Below are 20,998 nucleotides of genomic sequence, written 5' to 3'. Positions count from 1 at the left end.
AAGTTTTTCCTAATGTCCAACCTAAATCTCCCTTGCTGCAGTTTAAGCTCATTGCTTCTTGTCCTATCCTCAAAGGCTAAGGAGAACAATTTTTCTCACTCCTCCTTGGGACACCCTTTTAGATACGTGAAAACCACTGTCATGTCCTTCCTCAGCCTTCCCTCATAGCTCATGTATTCTAGACCTTTCATCATTTTTGTTGCTTTTCTGTGGACCTTCTCCAATTTCTTCACAACTTTCTTGAAACATGGTACCCAGAACTGGACACAATACTCCAACTGAATTCTAATCAGTGCAGCTTACAGCGGAAGAATGACTGTTCATATCTTGCTCTCAGCACTCCTGTTAATGCATCCCAGAATCATGTTTGCTTTTTTTGCAACAGTGTCACACTGTTGACTCATATTTAGCTTGTGGTCCACTATGACCCCTACATCCCCTTTCTGTTGTACTCCTTCCTAAACAGTCACTTCCCATTCTGTATGTGTGAAAACAGATTGTTCCTTCCTAAGTGGAATAATTTGCATTTGTCCTTGTTAAAGTTCATTCTATTTAACTAAGACCATTTCTCCAGTTTGTCCAGATCATGTTGAATTATGACCTTATCTTCCAAAGCACTTGCAATCCCTCCCAGCTTGGTATCATCTGCAAACTTAATAAGCATACTCTCTGTGCCATCTTCTAAATAGTTGATGAAGATATTGACCAGAACTGGTTCCAAAACAAACCCTGTAGAACCCCACTTTTTATGCCCTTCCAGCATGACTGTTAACTGTTAGTAACTACTCTCTGTGAATGGTTATCCAGCCCGTTCTGCACTTATCATATAGTAGTCCAATCTAAGTTGTATTTAACTAGTTTATTGATAAAAAGGTCATGTGAGACTGTATCAAATACCTTACTAAAGTCTAGGTATACGTTATCCACCACTTCTTCCTTATCCACAAGGCTTGATGTCCTATCAAAGAAATCTATCAGATTGGTTGACATGATTTGTTCTTTACAAATCCATGCTGCCTGTTACCTATCACCTTATTATCTTCCAGTTGTAATCTTGGTATAAACTCTGAGGCTATGTCTACACTTCAGGATTTTTGTGCAAGAACTTTTTGCGCAAAAATTTGTGCGCAAAAGTTATCACACCAGAGCACGTCCACACTGCCATGTGCTTTTGTGCAAGAGATGTGCTTTTGCGCAAGAGGGTCCATGGCAGTGTGGATGCTCTCTTGCACAAAAAATCTCTGATGGCCTTTTTCATCATAGGGGATTCTTGCACAGGAAACCCCTGTTCCTGTCCACACTAGCCTCTTTGCACAAGAGCTCTTGTACAAAAAAGCTTATTCCTTGTGGGGAGAGGAATAACTCTTGTGCAAAAAGCCCTCTCTTCTGACAATCTACTGTAAACTTTCTTGCCCAAGAACGGGCTTGTAGTGTGGATGATACGCAAAAGTTTTTGCACAAGAACCCTGAAGTATAGACATAGCCTGAATGTAAGCTCTGATTCAGCAAATGCATTTAAATGAAGCATGGGAATAATGATTCCATCCTAATCCAGCAAAACATTGAAGTGAATGCTGAATCAGAGTTGTAATCAATACTAGGAAGGGGATCAAAAGTCATTGCAGTCTTGCTCAGCAGCTTCTGTAAGATACACAGTGACCTTTGTCTGATTCCTAGTAGAGAGTTGTCACCATCAGAACTTGTACTAATTTGTATTTTTGTTTGCAGTCTCAGTAGATACCAGAGTACAGAGTGAAACATTTTCTTATCCACTGCAAGAGGGATGCTTCAGGGCTGAGGCATGTGATGTAGGGAAACTTACTAGGCTGAGCACTTCTGTAGATCAGTAGAAACTTCAGGCTTCCTTGATATAAATTTGTGACCTTTATTAAGCATAATATGAATGTATGGGGTTAATAGTAATGAATTAGCTGTCCACCTTCAATATCTGTAATGCATGTCCTCAGCTACTTTGTGGAGCTTGCTGACTACACTGGATGGAAAATTGTTTTCTGTCCCCATGAGAATTTTGAATTTTTTTTCTGTCCCAAATTGGAATGAAGAATTTTTTCAAGTGATTCTTACCCTCAAACGGTTTGGGTTTTGACAGATACAAATTTTGGAGCAGAAAGAAACAAAAGTTTCTGACCAGCTTCACTAGCAAGAACCTCCAATCCTGTTCACTATTATAACTATATGCATAAATTTATAAGGGTATGTCTACACTACCACCCTAGTTTGAACTAGGGTGGTAATGTAGGCAACCGGAGTTGCAAATGAAGCCCGGGATTTGAATTTCCCGGGCTTCATTTGCATCTCGCCGGGCGCCGCCATTTTTAAATGTCCGCTAGTGCGGACTCCGTGCCGCGCGGCTACTCGCGGCACGGACTAGGTAGTTCGGACTAGGCTTCCTAGTTTCACGAGGAGTAACGGTAGTTCGGACAAGGAAGCCTAGTCCAAACTAACTAGTCGTGCCGCATATAGCCGCGTGGCACGGAATCCGCACTAGCGGACATTTAAAAATGGTGGCGCCCGGCGAGATGCAAATGAAGCCCGGGAAATTCAAATCCCGGGCTTCATTTGCAACTCCGGTTGCCTACATTACCACCCTAGTTCGAACTAGGGTGGCAGTGTAGACATCCCGTAACCTATTTTGTTTGTTATAACTCTTGTTGTTATAACTCTCATTCTTCCATGTATTTTAAGTTGTGTTATAAGAGTGCTATTAGTGTTCTTTTGACATGTTATCATACACTAAACTAACAAATTTTGATTTGTAATTAAGAACTATTTCTTTGTGGATTGTGGAATACAAAATTTCTCCAATCCAAAGCTAGAGTGTGGAGAGACCTGTGCATTACTGTAGGCATGTGTTAGATACAATGGTAAAGTCTCCCTGCTGTGCAGTTTTTAATATGCTGATATAGCAGTCATGTTTTAATGAATATTCTAGTAATCCATTCAAACTAATCTTTTGAACAATGAACAATCTGATAATTAACTGAACTTGATATATGATAATTAACTAGTTGATATAACAAATAGCCAATGTACAGTTTGTTTAAACAAATATATTAATGGTATTACACAACATTTTTCAAACATGTTATAAAAACTTAAGCCTTTGTTCCAAAGGGATCTTTTATTTTAGGATTCATGTTATTAAAAAAAAGACTTGCTATGTGCATAGAATGGTAGTAAACTTAGCTCTTGGAACAAGCATTAACAGTAAGGAATGGTGGGCTCTGTTGTTGACTTGCTGTTTGACCTTGGGAAATAGTTTAGGGTATGTCTACACTACCCCGCTAGTTCGAACTAGGAGGGTAATGTAGGCATACCGCACTTGCAAATGAAGCCCGGGATTTGAATTTCCCGGGCTTCATTTGCATAAGCGGGGCGCCGCCATTTTTAAAACCCCGCTCGTTCGAACCCCGTGCAGCACGGCTACACGGGGCACGAACTAGGTAGTTCGAACTAGGCTTCCTAGTTCGAACTACCGTTACTCCTCATTCCATGAAGCCTAGTTCGAACTACCTAGTTCGTGCCCCGTGTAGCCGCGCTGCATGGGGTTCGAACGAGCGGGGTTTTAAAAATGGCGGCGCCCCGCTTATGCAAATGAAGCCCGGGAAATTCAAATCCCGGGCTTCATTTGCAAGTGCGGTATGCCTACATTACCCCGCTAGTTCGAACTAGCGGGGTAGTGTAGACATACCCTTAGATATTTACAAAGTGTCTAATAACAGAGAACTTTTCTATTCCACAGAAGCCCTATAAGTATTAATGTTTACAAACAGCTTTAAAATCTTTGCCTGACAGGCTCCATATTATCCACTAAGAAGCCCCTAATATGTGCCTCATATTTATCACAAATTTCTTTAATTTTAGGAGTAAATCATGTATCTGAAGCCTGAGATTAACACAGTAACTATTGACAAATGTTTGTGTTTTAATTGCAGTCGTATATAAGTAGAAAGAACTGCTGGAACTATTCAGGCCACTGGTTATAAGTAATATTCACTGAAAATTTAACACCCTCGTTACATGAGTCATTGATCATAAAAAACCTTATTTATGTAAATCCAGCACAGTTTAGACATGTGTAAGCTAGTCAAGGTTCAAGTACTCCTTTAGCCCCTGAGCCAATGGATCTTGGGACTATTTCATGGATTAAGTGGTGGATGGAAAGGGACAATACAAGGGTGGCTGAAGTAGCAGTGGAAGGGAAAGATATAGTGAGCTTGTTTTTTTCTTCTTGGCCAAGATTCCTGTTGAACCCTGATGACTCTGGGTTTTGGAGATGTCAGCTGCTTGGTGCAACCCAGTTGGTACTCTCTTATGGCCTGTTCGTGGGTCATGTCCCACTATCTGAAAACTGAATATCCAGTCCATCTATCCTTTTGGTGAACAGAGCCATAGAGTTGGGAAAATATTAAGGCTTATTTGCTTTCATCCACTGCAGATAGAGACTCTGGGGTGGGATTTTCAGAAGTTGGCAGTTCTGCTCTTATTGAAGTCAAGTCCCATTCACTTCATTAGGGATAGTATTAGGCTAGGCAATTCCATCTTTAAAAAAGACCCGGGACGCTGAGGCCAGGGGGTGCCACAAAGGCCTCTGTCTTTGGCTCCTTTTTCCTGCTGACAGGCTTTTCTCTGCCCCACCCATTCAGCCCCCTCTCATGCTGCCCCTTCTCCATGTTGGCTGCCAGACTTCTCCCTACCCGTCCCCTCTGGCCAGCTTAGGGTTCCAGTTCCACCTAGCCCCTCCCTGCTGGGGAGCCCAGAGCTGTGACAGTGTCTCTCTCTGCCAGGAGCAAAAGTTTGCAGCATGTGAACGAACCTGTGGGGGCTGGCAAGGCTGGGGAGAGGGGAGCCAAGCTCAGGGAGTAGAGTCAGGCACAGGACTTCAGGGAACAGTGTGGTGTGGGGACCAGTCTGGGGATGGCTGTAACAGGAGTGAAGCTGGGAAGGAAGGGGACATTGCTTGGGTCAGTGAGCTAGAAGTGAATGTGGTAGGGCCACCTGGGGAGCAGTCTGGTGCCCCTGGGGAACAGCAGCTGTTTTGACCTGCTCTATGAACTTCACCTGCCCCTCTCCCTTCTTCTGCCCTCATGCCTTGCCCCTGCCCTGCCTTGCCCTGCAAACTGCCTGCCATCTCTCTAATCTCCTTTTTCTCTGCCCTGCCCATTTCTGCTTTGAAATGTAACCCAGAAGCCAAGGATCACCTTTCCTCCCTTCCACCACAGGAATCAGAAACAGAGGTGGGCTAGCAGAAGGAAGACACACACAGCCTGACTATGGAGGAGGGGAAGTTAAAAGAAAATATAAGGTCACTGCTCCTGCCAGTGATTAACAATATGCCTGTGCCAACAAGAAATTGACACTAAAATAAAAGGGGGGTTGTGTACCTGGAGCAGAAAACAGCAACCAGGACTGTGGAATGCAAGGGAGGGAGCAACTTGTTATCAATCAAGGCAGGAAGATGGACTTGCTTTTGAAAACTTTTGTTTAGGGAAAACAGATATTTTTTTTTCTTGATGTAGGCTCCCTTTTACTGTAGGAGCCTCTGTGTTGGGATGAATGGTGGTAGTGTGAATTCCAGATAGGTATGTTTCCTTTATTTCAGTGTATTTTGTTAATTGATTTTATTCACTTTTCATAGAATTATAGATCATAGAACACTAGAACTGGAAGGGACCTATAGAGGTCATTAAGTCCGGTCCCCTGCCCTTACAGCAGGACCCAGTACTGTCTAGACCATCCCTGATAGATGTCTATCTAACCTGCTTTTAAATATCTCCAGAGATGGGGATTCCACAACCTCCCTAGGCAAATTATTCCAGTGTTTAACCTACCTGACAGTTAGGAACTTTTTCCTAATGTCCAACCTAAACCTCCCTTGCTGCAGTTCAAACCCATTGCTTCTTGCCCTATCCTCAGAGGCTGAGGAGAACAATTTTTCTCCCTCCTCCTTGTGACACCCTTTTAGATACATGAAAACCACTATCATGTCCCACCTCGGTCTTCTCCTTTCCAAACTAAACAAGCCCAATTCTTTCAGTCTTCCTTCATAGGTCATATTCTCTAGACCTTTAACCATTCTTGTTGCTCTTCTCTGGACCTTGTTTTAATCTGTTAAACCCTGTTTCTTTAAGTAAAGGTGTGTTAATTCCAATTTAATCAATTAGATGTATATTATTTAAAATTGTTGTTTCAGAGTTGAATACAGATTATTACTGGAATGATTTTATTCCTGGAGGCTCCCAAGGCTGAGAGGGAAATGAAAAGGCCATTGGGAGGTGATGGCCCAGAGCCATGGCAGGCAAGGGCCTGGATGAGGGCTGGACTCAATCATTAGCATTAGGTCTTTCTTTTTTATCATTCAAATGGATTTTGGGTTATGGCTGGTATCTCAGCCAACATGTAAAATGCTTCTCTGTGGCCTTTTGCCCTGCACCCAGACGTATCTCACTTCCAAATCCCTGTCCTAAGAGAGGAGTGTTTGTTTGGATGCAGCATGATTTCCCAACTTCATGCAGCCAGTGGCCTACGCTTGCCACTCCCATGGTGGAGCCTCCACTTTTAGGGTATGTCTACACTACAAAGTTAGTTCGAACTAACGGATGTTAGTTCGAACTAACTTTCATAGGCGCTACACTAGTGCTCTGTTAGTTCGAACTTAGTTCGAACTAATTGAGCGCTTAGTTCAAACTAGGTAAACCTCATTTTACGAGGATTAAGCCTAGTTCGAACTTACTAGTTCGAATTAAGGGCTGTGTAGACCCTTAATTCGAACTAGTAGGAGGCTAGCCCTTCCCAGGTTCCCCCTGGTGGCCTCTCTGGGCACAACCAGGAAAACTCTTCTCTCCCCCAGCCCCGGGCCCTTAAAGGGGTAGACTCTAGCCAGACGGCACTGGAGTCAGACAGCCCTGCCAGCAGTCTCTGCCCCTGAGCCAGTGGCCCCACCATGAGCCAGGTAGCCAGTGGCAGTGAGCCGTCCCCTGCCCAGTCCCCGAGCACCCAGGGGCCAGCCAGGGGCCGTAGACGGCGCGCGGCCTCCTCGTCTAGTGCGGAGGTCATGGACCTCATTGAGATTTGGGGGCAGGCCCCCAATCTCCAAGATCTCCGCACCAGGAGGAGGAACACGGCCGTCTACGGCCGCATAGCAGCCGCCCTGGCCCGCAAGGGACACAGGCGCACGCAAGAGCAGGTGCGAATTAAGTTGAAGCAGCTGCGGCAGGGGTACGCCAGGGCCACAAGGGGCGGCGCCGCTGCAGGGGATGACACCTGCCCCTACTTCGCTGCCCTCCACCAACTCTTGGGGGGCAGGGCGGTCCGTGCCAGCCCGGGGGACAGCGAGCCGGGACCAGAGGGCCCCGACCTGGGCGCACCGGAGGGGCCACTGCCAGCTGTTCCAGCAGGGTCGTCCAGGGAGACCGTACCGGGTAAGTAGTTTGAATTAAGTAGTTCGGGGGGGGGGGGGGGAGGTGGGAGGGAGACCAGAGACCGCGCGCATGGGCCATGCCTTCCATGGATCACGCAGACACCTGTGCACGTGTGAGCCCGTGCCATGCCACCCTTGGGCAGGTGGCTCCAGCTGCGTGACACCCAGGGGCCATTGCCCAATAGGCACATGCTTGTGCAAAGAGACGTGACATGTTCCCGACCCCGGGGCAGGACCCAGCAGGATGCTTTCCCTTCACATGTCCCCTCTACATGGAGGCAGGGGACATCTCCCTCTCCCCCCTGCCGCCCTGGCCACACTATACATGGCACAGGGACATGGGTGCGGTCTTGGGGCAGCTCCCAGTCCCGGGGAGAGCCAGACATCCTGACCATGGCCTCTGCACAAGCACAGCGGCTGTGACGGTGCAGGACATGGTCACCCTCACGTTGCGGAGTGGGGGAGGGGGCTGGGCATCATCCTCTACATCCCCAGGGAGAACTGACCATCTCTCTTCTTTCTCTACAGCTGCACCAGCTGCTCGTGCAGGGCACACCACCCCGCCCAGGACATGCTCCCGCACCCACGGCCTGCTCCGGACTGCCAGCGCGGAGCAGGAGTACCGGGACCAGCACCTGGGGGCCCTGCGAGCCATGCACACACTACAGGCCTGGATGCGGGAAGACCTGCAGGTCCGCCACGAGCTGCTGGCTGAGGTCCGAGGGCTGAGCACCAACCTGCAACTCCTGCTGCAGAGCATGGTGCCCCGTGCTGGTCCTGCGCCTGCTGCCCCCCCAACTGCTGTCCCTCCTCCCACTCCTGCCCCCCCTCCCACCTCTTCCTCCTCAACCCCCACAACCTCTTCCTCAATGTCCACACCCCCCACCTCAACCTCCGCACCCTCCACCCCATCCCCCCGGGGACGCCGAAGCCCCCGCCCTCGCCATGCTGGGAGGTGGTTGGCCTGGCGAGACCCCCACCCCTGATCCTTCAGTTTCCCCACCCCCTCCTTTCCCTTGCTTCCCCCTTTCAGCTCCCTCCTCCCAGTTTTCCCCCTCCCCTCTCCCACCCTCTCTCTTCCCCTCTCCCACCTCCTTTTCCCAGTTTCCCTGGGTATGTCTACACTACCCCGCTAGTTCGAACTAGGAGGGTAATGTAGGCATACAACACTTGCAAATTCCGAACTACTGGTACACCTCATGAAATGAGGAGTAACGGTAGTTCAAACTAGGAAGCCTAGTTCGAACTACCTAGTTCGTGCCCCGTGTAGACGCGCTGCACGGGGTTCGAACGAGCGGGGTTTTAAAAATGGCGGCTCCCCGCTTATGCAAATGAAGCCCGGGAAATTCAAATCCCGAGCTTCATTTGCAAGTGCGGTATGCCTACATTACCCTCCTAGTTCGAACTAGCAGGGTAGTGTAGACATACCCCCTGAGTTTTGTTAAATAAAGAGAGTTTCTAGTTTTGTCCACATGTTATCTTTATTTTGTACATCAAGAAGAGGGGCTAGGGAAGGGTAAGTGGAAGGAGGTGAGGGAGGAATGGGGCACGAGCCCCCAAAGGGGAGGACTGGGCTGGCTCTGCGGGCTTCTGGGGGTGGAAGCTCTCCTGCAGCCCCCCCAATTGCCCCCTCTCCCCAGATGGCAGCCTGTGGCAAGTGCAGCCGGGCTGATAGCCGAGTGGTGTGATGTGCCCAGTGTGGGTAGTCTGGGCACTCCAAGCCAGGACTGCTTTGCAAGCGGGGCACCCCTGAGAACTGTGTGTCCGGGGTGGGGGTCGGGTCCCTTTAAGCGCAGCCCTGGGCTAGCCTGAGGCAGCATCTCCACGCTCTAAGTCCTCCTCTGATGCCCTGCCGGCACTGCTTCCGGTCATCCTTAAGCCCGGTTCAGGGTCCACTTAATGTGGACATGTTAGTTCGAATTAGCAAAACGCTAATTCGAACTAGTTTTTTAGTCTGGATACGTTAGTTCGAATTAGCTTAGTTCGAATTAACTAATTCGAACTAAGTTAGTTCGAATTAACATTGTAGTGTAGACATACCCTTACTTATTGACAAAAATCAGTCAGAATTTTAAAATACTGTGCACAGAATTTTACATTGTTTGTGCTAAATGAATATGATGCACAGGGCATTTTGTGGTTACTGGACAGTGTGGAGGGTCTGTGGTTGGGAGGGCACTGGGTATAGGGAATTGTGGTGATCTCTCAGTGAGGGGCCATTGGGAAAGAGTCGTTGTTGGGTGATACTGGGGATGGAGGCAGTGTGGTAGGCACACTGGCAACGCAGGGCTGGGGGTGAAGGTGGGAGGTAAGTGCAGAGGTTGGGGTGAAGGTGATAAAATGTTGGGGTTAGGGACACAGTGTAGGTGTTAGGATGCAGGAGAGGCAGGATTTAATGGCAAGGGGTCACAGGATAGGGATCAACGGGTGGGGGAGACCATGGCAGCCAAGAGAAATGGGGGGGCACCATGTCCAGGGTAGGGGGGGAGAGGCGCCAACATGCAAGTTCACTCAAACTGCCATTTCCCGTAAGAATTGGTCTCTCTTTCCTCCTGAAGTATTTTTTACATTTTTTACCTATTCCCCCACTACAGCCCTACCTAGGAGTGTTTACAGGTTCAATAAGTTGCTTTATCTAGGGTTCCATGTGGAGAATTAAACTTGTATAAAACTACTTCTGACTCCAATTGGAATAACAAGTGCATATTTTTAAATCCCCATATTTTAACATGGTATACTTCATTGAAATTCTGAGGGAACTCACCTAGATATTGAAACATCTTGGAACTTTCAACTCCTAATAATTAAGGTTGAAGCTGGTATTCCCTTATGTGTATCCTGAATGGGTAAAATTAGTCTAACATAAAAGACATATAAACTGAAAAATCAAAAAATAGTCTGGTAACACTTTATAGACTAACAAAAGATACTAACTTGACTACTCCCTAAAGTGATAAAACATGTAACTTTTGAGATCATAAATATTTAAGGATTGTCGTTCCAGTAGGATAAGACGTACATGTCAACTCCTAATACTCTAGCAGGAGTTTGTACAGTTGCTATTAATAAATTGTATAAGAGAAGTATGTTTTGCCTGCCTTCCTTTTGAAGGGATAGAAATTATTTAGAAATAAAAGAGAAAGCTGAAGAAAAGCTTTTTAATTAACACTGTTGGTTGTTATGTTGTTTCATGGGGTGTGAACTACCCACTTGATTATTTCTTTCTTTATTGCTCTAGTCACAAGGGGAAACCTCTACACAGTGTTCTTCATTGTCTTGTTAGTTGATTAGATTAAGACAAGTTTTAGTAGAGCAAATGGTATTAATTAAAGGGAATTCTGTTGAAATTGGGAAAATGGCTCTAGAAGTAGGGATTGGTGTACCAGAACAGATCAATGATCGAACTAGTTAAATATTTTATTTTATGCTGTGACCAGAACTGCATGCAGTCAGGACCCAAACTCTACAGGAAGTACTTCATTGCCCAATACTATACAATAGGAAGGCACTCTTCACTCCAACTTTAGAACCCCATGTTCTATAGCAGTGTTTCTCAAAAAGGGCCACTAGTGGACCCTTGCTGCTTTGTTTACCTAAAGAGTCCATAGCCACAAAGTCTCATAGCTCCTATCGGTTCCAGTTCACAGTTTCCAGTCAAGGGGAGCTTCAGGAAGTGGTGGCACAGGCCACGCCACCTCTCTCAGCTCCCCTCGACTGGAAATGGCGAACCAAAGCCAATGGGAGCTGCATTGCTCCGTGGCTATGGACCTCACTTTGAGAAACTGTTCTGAAGCATTTCACACTTTTATTTATTCAAATGTAACTATAACATGTTACCAGATTTGCCCAGTACTCTGGGGTATGCTCATTTATTAGGGTTACTCTTATGGGCCTGGGAGGAGGTTAACAATTCTATCAGTGTGCTGCTTGTGCTTACTTGTGCTCTCATATGGAGCTGAATTCTCCCTGCTGCCAATTCCCCCTCCCACTGGAGCATTCCTTCAGGAATTAGGTTCCTCAGGATGGGGTTCTTTCCACCTTAGCAACACACACAGACACTCACACCCACTGGCAGAGCATGCCTGAGAATACTGGGTAACCAGCACTCACAAGCTGACCCCTCATACGTCCCTGGACTCAGCAGACTGGGTTTGACAGTAATGCCACACTGCACCCTCATGAGCCTTTGGACTCAGTGGGTTGGATTAAACAGCACTTTAAGATGCCATCCTCTTACACCCCCAGGTTCAGCACCCCCTATCCCCACTTTCACACCACAGTCATTCATTGGTAAAACACATGATGAGCAAACCCCACCGGATTTTGGGCACTACAGGGATCTTTAACTTGGATACAAGAAGTGTTGTTGCAGAGCAAATGGGGAAGCCAAAACAATACCCCTTGAGGAAGAGTGAGTGAAAGAAAAAGAAAGAGAGAAGCAACCACCTTAACAATGAAAGTTATTTGTTTCTGGGTAGTGAATATATATATTTATAGGGAGCCAAACACACAAAACAGTTACAATATTAAATCTAACAATTACAATATTAAATCTAAATTGAAACTGATTACAAATGTTAGGACTAGCTAAACATCACCGTTTACATAGGGCAGAGTCAGAAGGCTATGTTTGAGGGCGGGGGAGAGGAGGAGGAGAGAGACCTCACCACTCCGTGAAGCTTGCACTGACCGGGGTTCCCCGATGGGAGCTGGGGGTCCAGAGGGCAGGAGACAAGCAGAGCAGAGCCTCCAGCATGATCAGACAAGAGATGAAGAAGTCTCAATGGAACTGATGCAGTTTAAATCCAGGTATCAGAACAGTTTTTCTTGGGCAAGGTAGGAGTTTTTATAGGCATAGGACAATAGTTTGACAAGAATACTGGATTTGTTTATGGGTAAACAGAGGTGAGACAATAGAGACTGATCACACCTGGTTATGGGTGATGTTCTCTGAAGGAGCTCACAATGCAACTAGGCAGTTTCAGTATTTTGGATGTCAACAGGATCCATTACTAGAACTGGTCTGATAATGACTAAGTTGGGTGTGAGCAGGCCTGGGTTCATTAGCATCTGAAGCAGAGATTTCCCATCAGGCAGTGCTTCTCTGCTTTCAGTATCCCATAGTTCAGTGCAGTTCCTGCTTTGGAAAAGCTGGTCTCCATTCTGTATGCTAATGGAGATGTGTCTGTTCTATCTTCAATGCAGATGAGGCTGGGGTGTTTCCTTAATTCTCCCATCCTTGTCTGGAGAAATTTAGGTGTGTCTTCCCCAGCCTTTTCATTGCTTTGTCTTTGATTCTTGCAGAGGCCTGGGGGAGGGGGATGGTTTTCTATGAGTGTCCCTCCCTGGCTCCCCAAGAGCACAGGGCTGGTAGGTAACAAACCAAGTATCAGAAGCTTATATTATAGATACTAGTGTGATGCGCCCCCTTCCCTATGCTTTATGAAATGGATCTATGGACATGAATGCACATAACTTGAAAATGCTTTGGACAAATAACTTCATATAATCTATTAATCTTCATGTCATAATCCACTGGGTCTGTTTACTTTATTTTGGTGTATGAATCATTCTTGTGTGTGAAATTAGACATATGGAGTGTGGAGTTCTTTATTTTTTTTAAATTTATGAATGAAAACCAGCATGGGTATTACCCTCAATGTTGTCATGACCAACTGTTAAACAATATCTTTTGTCCTTTAAATGTTAGCAGTGGCTGGTCTGGGAAACTCGCACGTCTACCCCACTGGCCAGGTGACTGCCCATGCAAAGGGAGAATATTTAAAAACAATAGGAAGGTAGGAGTCTTTCTCTTTTGCCTGGCTGGTGTGGCACATCCAAGGGAGGGAATTAGAGACCCCAGGGAAATGGAGACCGTTCTGGTTTCGAAGGCTTGGCAGGGGAAAAAAACAGTTTTAGGGTGAATTTGTAGTAAGTTTGTGCTGAGGTTTTAGTTTAGAATTAGTGAAGCATTTTCTGTTATTTTGAGTTTGTAATCATAGAATCATAGAGCTGGAAGAGACCTCAGGAGGTCATCAAGTCCAGCCCCCTACCAAAGTCAGGACCAATTCCATCTAAATCAACCCAGCCAGGGCTTTGTGAAGCCGAGACTTCAAAACCTCTCAGGATGGAAATTCCACCACCTCCCTAGGTTACCCATTCTAGTGCTTCGCCACCCTCTGAGTGAAATTGTTTTTACTAATATCCAACCCACAACTCTCCCATTGAGACCATTGCTCCGGGTTCTGCCATCCATCACTACTGTGAACAGCCTTTCTCCATCCTCTTTATAACCTCCCTTCAGGAAGTTGAAGGCTGCTATCAAATCCCCCCTCATTCTTCTCTTTTGCAGACTAAACAAACCCAAATCCCTCAGGGTACGTCTACACTACAACGTTAATTCGAAATAACTTAGTTCAAATAAGTTAATTCGAACTAAGCTAATTCGAACTAACGCATCTAGAACTAAAAACTAGTTCGAATTAGTGTTTTGCTAATTCGAACTAGCAAGTCCACATTGAGTGGACTCTGAACAGGGCTTAAGGATGGCCAGAAGCAGTGCCGGCAGGGCATCAGAGGAGGACTTAGAGCGTGGAGATGCTGTCTCAGGCTAGCCGAGGGCTGCGCTTAAAGGGTCCCGACCCCCACCCCGGACAGACAGTTCTAAGGGGTGCCCCGCTTGCAAAGCAGTCCTGGCTTGGATTGCCCAGAGTACCCACACTGGGCACATCCCAGCACTCGGCCATCAGCCCGGCTGCACTTGCCGCAGGCTGCCATCTGGGGAGAAGGGGCAATCGGGGGGCTGCAGGAGAGCTTCCACCCCCAGAAGCACGCAGAGCCAGCCCAGTCCTCCCCATCGGGGGCTCGTACCCCATTCCTCCCTCACCTCCTTCCACTTACCCTTCCCTAGCCCCCCTTCTTATTGATGTACAAAATAAAGATAACGTTTCTTCCAACATTGACTCTGTCTTTATTGAACAAAACTGGGGGAGACTGGGAAAGGAGGTGGGAGAGGGGAAGAGAAAGGCTGGGAGAGGGGAGGGCAACTAACATGATCAGGGGTTGGGAACAGGTCCCAGATGAAGAGAGGCTACAGAGACTGGGACTGTTCAGCTTAGAAAAGAGGAGACGGAGGGGGGACAGGATAGAGGTCTCTAAAAGCAGGGGTTGGGTGGAGAGGGCGCATACAGAAAAGTTCTTCCTGAGTTCCCATAAAGAAGGACTAGAGGACACCAAAGGAAAGGAATGGGTAGCAGGCTTGAAACTAGTAAGAGAAAGTTGTTCTTCTTGACAAAGCAAACAGTTAACCTGTGGAACTCCTTGCTGCAGGAGGCTGTGAAGGCTACAACTAGAACAGAGTTTAAAGGGAAGTGAGATCAAGTCATGGAGGTTGGGTCCATGGAGTAGTCTTAGCCAGGGGGTAGGAGTGGTGTCCCTGCCCAAAGTTTGTGGAAGGCTGGAGAGGGATGGCACCAGACAAATGGCTTGGTCACTGTCTTCGGTCCATCCCCTCCAGGGTCCCTAGGGTTGGCCACTGTGGGCAGACAGGCTACTGGGCTAGATGGACCTTTGGTCTGACCCAGGACGGCCATTGTAAGCTCAGGGCTCAGGGGCGGGGGTCTCAGTGGACCCCCTTGATTTTCATGCACACCTGCTCCTAGGTGGCCAGGCTGGCAACTCTCCTGCCCTAGACGGCCACTTTCCTGTGCCTAGTGCGGAGATCGTGGACAAGGTCCACAATGTCCGCACTAGCCCAGGAAGGTGCCCGCCTCTTGCGGTCCAGGTCAAGCTCCCGGGAGCCGCCAGCCTTGTCCCGGGAAGAGGGGGTGGGCTGGGGGACATCGGGTGGGTGGCTCTGTGCCGTGCCAGGTGCAGGGTCTGCTGGCTGGGTGCTGGCAGGCTTGCACCTGGCACGGGCACCGTAGCCAGCCCGTGCCCCTTTAAGGGGTCCGGGGCCGGGAGGTGGGCATAGAGTTTCCCTGGTGTTGGCCAGAGTGGCCACCAGGGAAACCTGGGGAGGGCTAGCCTCCCACTAGTTCAAATTAAGGGGCTACACACCCCTTAATTCGAACTAGTAAGTTCGAACTAGGCTTAATCCTCGTAAAATGAGGTTTTCCTAGTTTGAACTAAGCGCTCCGCTAGTTCGATTCAAATTCGAACTAGCGGAGCGCTAGTGTAGCGGCTATGAATGTTATTTCAAACTAACGTCCGTTAGTTCGAATTAACATTGTAGTGTAGACATACCCTCCGTCTTTCCTCATAGGTCATCTGCTCCAGCCCCCTAATCATTTTGGTCACCCTCTGCTGGACACTCTCCAATGCGTCCACATCCTTTCTATAGTGAGGGGCCCAGAACCGGACACAATATTTCATATGTGGCCTAACCAGAGCCGAATAAAGGGGAATAATCACTTCTCTGGATCTGCTGTTAATGCTCCTCCTTATGTACCCTAATATGCCATTAGCCTTCTTGGCTACAAGGGCACACCGTGGACTCATATCCAGCTTTTCATCCACTGTAATCCCCAGGTACTTTTCTTCAAAACTACTACTTAGCCAGTCAGTCCCCAGCCTATAATAATGCTTGGGATTCTTCCATCCCAAGTACAGGACTCTACACTTGTCCTTGTTGAACCTCATCAGATTTCTTGTGGCCCAATCCTCCAATTTCTTTAAGTCACTCTGGACTCTATTCCTGCCCTCCAGCATATCTATCTCTCCTCCTAGCTTAGTGTGATCTGCAAACTTGCTGAGGGTACAATCCATCCCCTCGTCCAGGTCATTTTAATAAAGATATTGAACAAAACCGGTCCTAGAACAAATAGTTGGGGTACTCCACTAGAAACCAACTGCCAATCTGTCATTGTGCCATTGATCACATTGGGCACAACAATCTAGCCAGCTTTCTATCCATGTTATAGTCCATTTATCCAATCCATATTCCCTTAACTGAGGTAAGGTTGACTGGTCTGTAGTTCGCTGGATCATCCTCCTTCCCTTTTTTAAAGATGGGCACTACATTTGCCTTTATCAATCATCCGGGATCTCTCCCTATTTGCACGAGTTTTCAAAGATAATGGCCAAAGGCTCCACAATGACATTTGCCAACTCCCTCAGTACCCTCAGATGCATTAAATCTGGGCCCTGTATTTGTGTATGTTTAGCTTTTCTTATAGTTCCTAATTTGTTCTTTCCCCACCAAGGGCCTCCTTCCCAGACTGTGTTGCCTAGTGCATTTGTCTGGGAGCTGACCTTTGCTCTTCCAGTTCTCATTTATTACCACTGAAATCCTTCTGCTTGTACTTAATAAAATCACTTTTATTTTCTAACAAGGCCAGTATAAATAATTATTACCTGGGGGAGCAATCAGTGTACATTCCCCCTTTCATTGTTAGAGGGGGCTTATCCAAGTAATTCATTTGAGGTTTTGATCCCATTTGGGGAAGCTGGGCCCCAAACTGCATTTTCCTTGGACCTGAAGAGATTCAGTGTCTGCATTGCTTCTTGGGGGGTTGGGTTGGGTTGGGGGTGGAGAGTACGATTTTCAGCTCTGTACCTTGGCTGGGGGAGACCAGGGATCTGGGCCAGTAGGACAGGGTGGCAAGAAGCCCCAGAAAGCAAAAAAGGAGGGTGGCAGTGGCCTTGTCAGCACCCCGGGATACACCCCCAAGGGTCTCTTGTGACCTCACCTCATCACATCATTTTCACAGAGTAGAATTTTTTGTGGCGTGAATGAAAGACAAACAAAACTGCACAAAAAATATTTCAATGAACCGTGGGGGCAGTCCTGCCCTCATTAATTTCAGTGTTGACATAAGTAGTGCAGATGTGTCTTAGTAGAAGAGTCTCAGAAGCCATACTGATTTTGTTTTCAAATTTAGCTCTGTGAAGTTCTTCCCTTATAATTCCTGATTCTCTTTTGATTTCTTGCTGACTTGTTAACATTAATTATTTGGTTTTCGTGTAAAAGACAATACTAGAAGCTTAACATTGAGCAATTTTGACACCGCGAAAACATCAGAAAAGACACAGAAGATCAATGCAGCTGCTTTTTAGGAAAAAAAAAAGCTTTTTAGCTATCTAAAAACTAAAAGGAATATATACAGAAAATGGAAGGAGGGGTATGTTATCAAGAAAGTATACCTGGAAAGAGTGTAAACATATAGGGACAAAATCAGAAAATCCAAGGCAAAGAATGAATTATACTTGGCAAGGAATGTTGGAGACAACAAGATGGGATTCTTCAAATATGTCAGACAAAAAAGAAAGATCAATGCTGGTGTAAGTCCACTGGTCAGTGGAGAAGATGAGCTGGTAATGAAAGATCATAGGAAGGCAAAACTGTTCAATATCTACTTTGCTTTAGTTTTCTCACAAAAATACTATGTGACCAGAAAACTAACAAAGTTACCATGGACAAGAAAATTGAAGGGATGCAGATCAGGATAAGTGAAGAACCAATCAGATAATACCTGATCAATTCGAATGAATTCAAATCAATAGTTACCCAAAGGTAATGAAGTAATAGGCTGAAGAAATCTCAGAGCCATTGGCAATATTTGAAAACTCATGGATCCCAGGAGACGTCGCAGAAGATTATGTAGTCCATAAGACCAGTTTTCTAGCTTCTTTCATACATTATGTGTTTTCTGCATTGGTTTCATTTATATTATTCAGTCATATTCTATCATGGTAGAACTGTATTATTTTCTTGGGTTGTATTTATGTTGTGTTCCAGTATGTGTTATTCATAATAGTCAGTTGTAACTCAAGCAACCTACAGGCCTGAGTCCTGTAAGATTAGCTAAAGCAAGTCAGAATGAGTATTTATAATGTTGGGCATTGATAAATGGTTTACGGGTTACCGGTGGAACGAGGTGTACCGGTAGTTCGGAATAGGAATCCTAGTCCGAACTACCTAGTTCGAGCCCCGGGTAGCCGCGCGGCACGGGGTTCGAACCAGCGGGGTTTTAAAAATGGCGGCTCCCCGCTTATGCAAATGAAGCCCGGGAAATTCAAATCCCGGGCTTCATTTGCAAGTGCAGTATGCCTACATTACCCTCCTAGTTCGAACTAGGAGGGTAGTGTAGACATACCCTCAGAGAGGTGATTAAGAAAAAGCAGGAAGCATATAAGGAGTGGAAGATGGAAGGGATCAGTAAAGAAAGCTACCTTATTGAGGTTAGAGCATGTAGGGACAAAGTGAGAGAGGCTAAAAGTCAAGTAGAATTGGACCTTGCAAAGGGTATTAAAACCAATAGTAAAAGGTTTTATAGTCATATATATAGGAAAAAAACAAAAAAAGAAGAAGTAGGACCGCTAATTACTAACGATGGAGTGGAGGCTAAAGATAATCTAGGAATGGCCCAATATCTAAACAAATACTTTGCTTCAGTCTTTAATGAGGCTAATGAAGAGCTTAGGAATAATGGTAACATAACAAATGGGACTAAGGATGTGGAGGTAGATATTACCATATCCGAGTTAAAAGCCAAACTTGAACAACTTAATGGGAGTAAATCGGGGGGGCCCAGATAATCTTCATCCAAGAATATTAAAGGAACTGGCACGTGAAGTTGCAAGTCCATTAGCAAAATTTTTTAATAAATCTCTAAACTCAGGGGTTGTACCATTTGACTGGAGAATTGCTAATATAGTTCCTATTTTTAAGAAAGGGAAAAAAGCGACCGGGGTAACTATAGGCCTGTTAGTTTGACATCTGTCTTATGTAAGATCCTGGAAAACATTTTGAAGGAGAAAGTAGTTAGAGACATTGAAGCTAATGGTGATTGGGACAAATTACAACATGGTTTTACAAAAGGTAGATCGTGCCAAACCAACCTGATCTCCTTTTTGGAGAAAGTAACAGATTTCTTAGATAAAGGAAATGCAGTGGATCTAATCTACCTCGATTTTAGTAAGGCATTTGATACAGTACTGCATGGGGAATTATTGGTTAAATTGGAAAAGATAGGGATTAATATGAAAGTTGAGAGGTGGATAAGCAACTGATTAAAGGGGAGATTACAGTGGGTCATACTGAAAGGAGAACTGTCAGGTTGGAGGAAGATTACTAGTGGAGTTCCTCAGGGATCAGTTTTGGGGCCAATTTTATTTAATCTTTTTATTCCTGACCTTGGCACCAAAAGTGGAAGTGTCCTGATAAAATTTGCGGATGACACAATGTTGGGAGGTATTGCCAATTCAGAAGAGGAACGGGATGTTATACAGGAAGATCTGGATGACCTTGTAAATTGGAGTGATAGCAATAGGATGAAATTTAATAGTGAGAAGTGTAAGGTTATGCATTTAGGGATTAATAACAAGAATTTTAGTTATATGCTGGGGACACATCAGTTGGAAGTAACAGAGGAGGAGAAGGACCTCGGAGTCCTGGTTGATTATAGAATGACTAAGAGCCGCCACTGTGACATGGCCGTGAAAAAGGCTAATATGGTCTTGGGATGTATTAGGCGAGGTATTTCCAGTAGGGATAAGGAGATGTTAGTGCCATTATACAAGGCTATGGTGAGACCCTATTTGGAATACTGTGTGCAGTTCTGGTCTCCCATGTTTAAGAAGGATGAATTCAAACTGGAACAGGTACAAAAAAGGGCCACTAGGATGATCCGAGGAATGGAAAAACTGTCTTATGAAAGGAGACTCAAGGAGCTTGGCTTGTTTACCTTAACCAAAAGAAGGCTGAGGGGGGACATGATTGCACTCTTTAAATGTATTATAGGGATAAATACCAGGGAGGGAGAGGAATTTTTTAAGCTTAATACCAATGTGGACACAAGAACAAATGGATATAAGCTGGCTAGTAGGAAGTTTAGACTTGAGATTAGACAAAGGTTTCTAACCATTAGAGGAGTGAGGTTCTGGAACGGCCTTCCAAGGGAAGTGGTGGGGGCAAAAGATCTTTCTGGCTTCAAGATTAAACTAGATGGGTTTATGAAGGGGATGGTGTGATGAGATAACATGATTTTGGTAACTAAGGGTATGTCTACACTACAAAGTTAATTCGAACTAATGGACGTTAGTTCGAATTAACTTTGATAGGCGCTACACAAGCACTCCGCAAGTTCGAACTTAATTCTAACTAGCGGAGCGCTTAGTTCGAACGAGGTAAACCTCATTCGACGAGGACTAAGCCTAGTTCGAACTTACTAGTTCGAATTAAGGGCTGTGTAGACCCTTAATTCGAACTAGTGGGAGGATAGCCCTCCCCAGGTTTCCCTGGTGGCCACTCTGGCCAACACCAGGGAAACTCATCTGCCCCCCTCCCGGCCCCGGATCCCTTAAAGGGGCATGGGCTGGCGACAGTGCCTGTGCCAGGTGCAAGCCTGCCAGCACCCAGACAGCAGATCATGCACCTGGCACAGATTGAGCCACCCACCCGATGCCCCCCAGCCCTTCCCCTCTTCCCGGGACCAGGCTGGCGGCTCCTGGGAGCTTGCCCGGGACCGCAAGAGGCGGGCACCCACCTGGGATAGTGTGGACATCGTGGACCTCGTCCACGATCTCCACACTAGGCACAGGAAAGTGGCCGTTTAG

This window comes from Pelodiscus sinensis, chromosome 16 (genome assembly GCF_052426305.1).
Source record: "Pelodiscus sinensis isolate ZL-2025 chromosome 16, ASM5242630v1, whole genome shotgun sequence".
In the NCBI taxonomy this organism is placed as follows: domain Eukaryota; kingdom Metazoa; phylum Chordata; order Testudines; family Trionychidae; genus Pelodiscus; species Pelodiscus sinensis.
The sequence above is the reverse complement of the archived record's forward strand: the minus strand, read 5'-3'. Positions refer to the sequence as shown.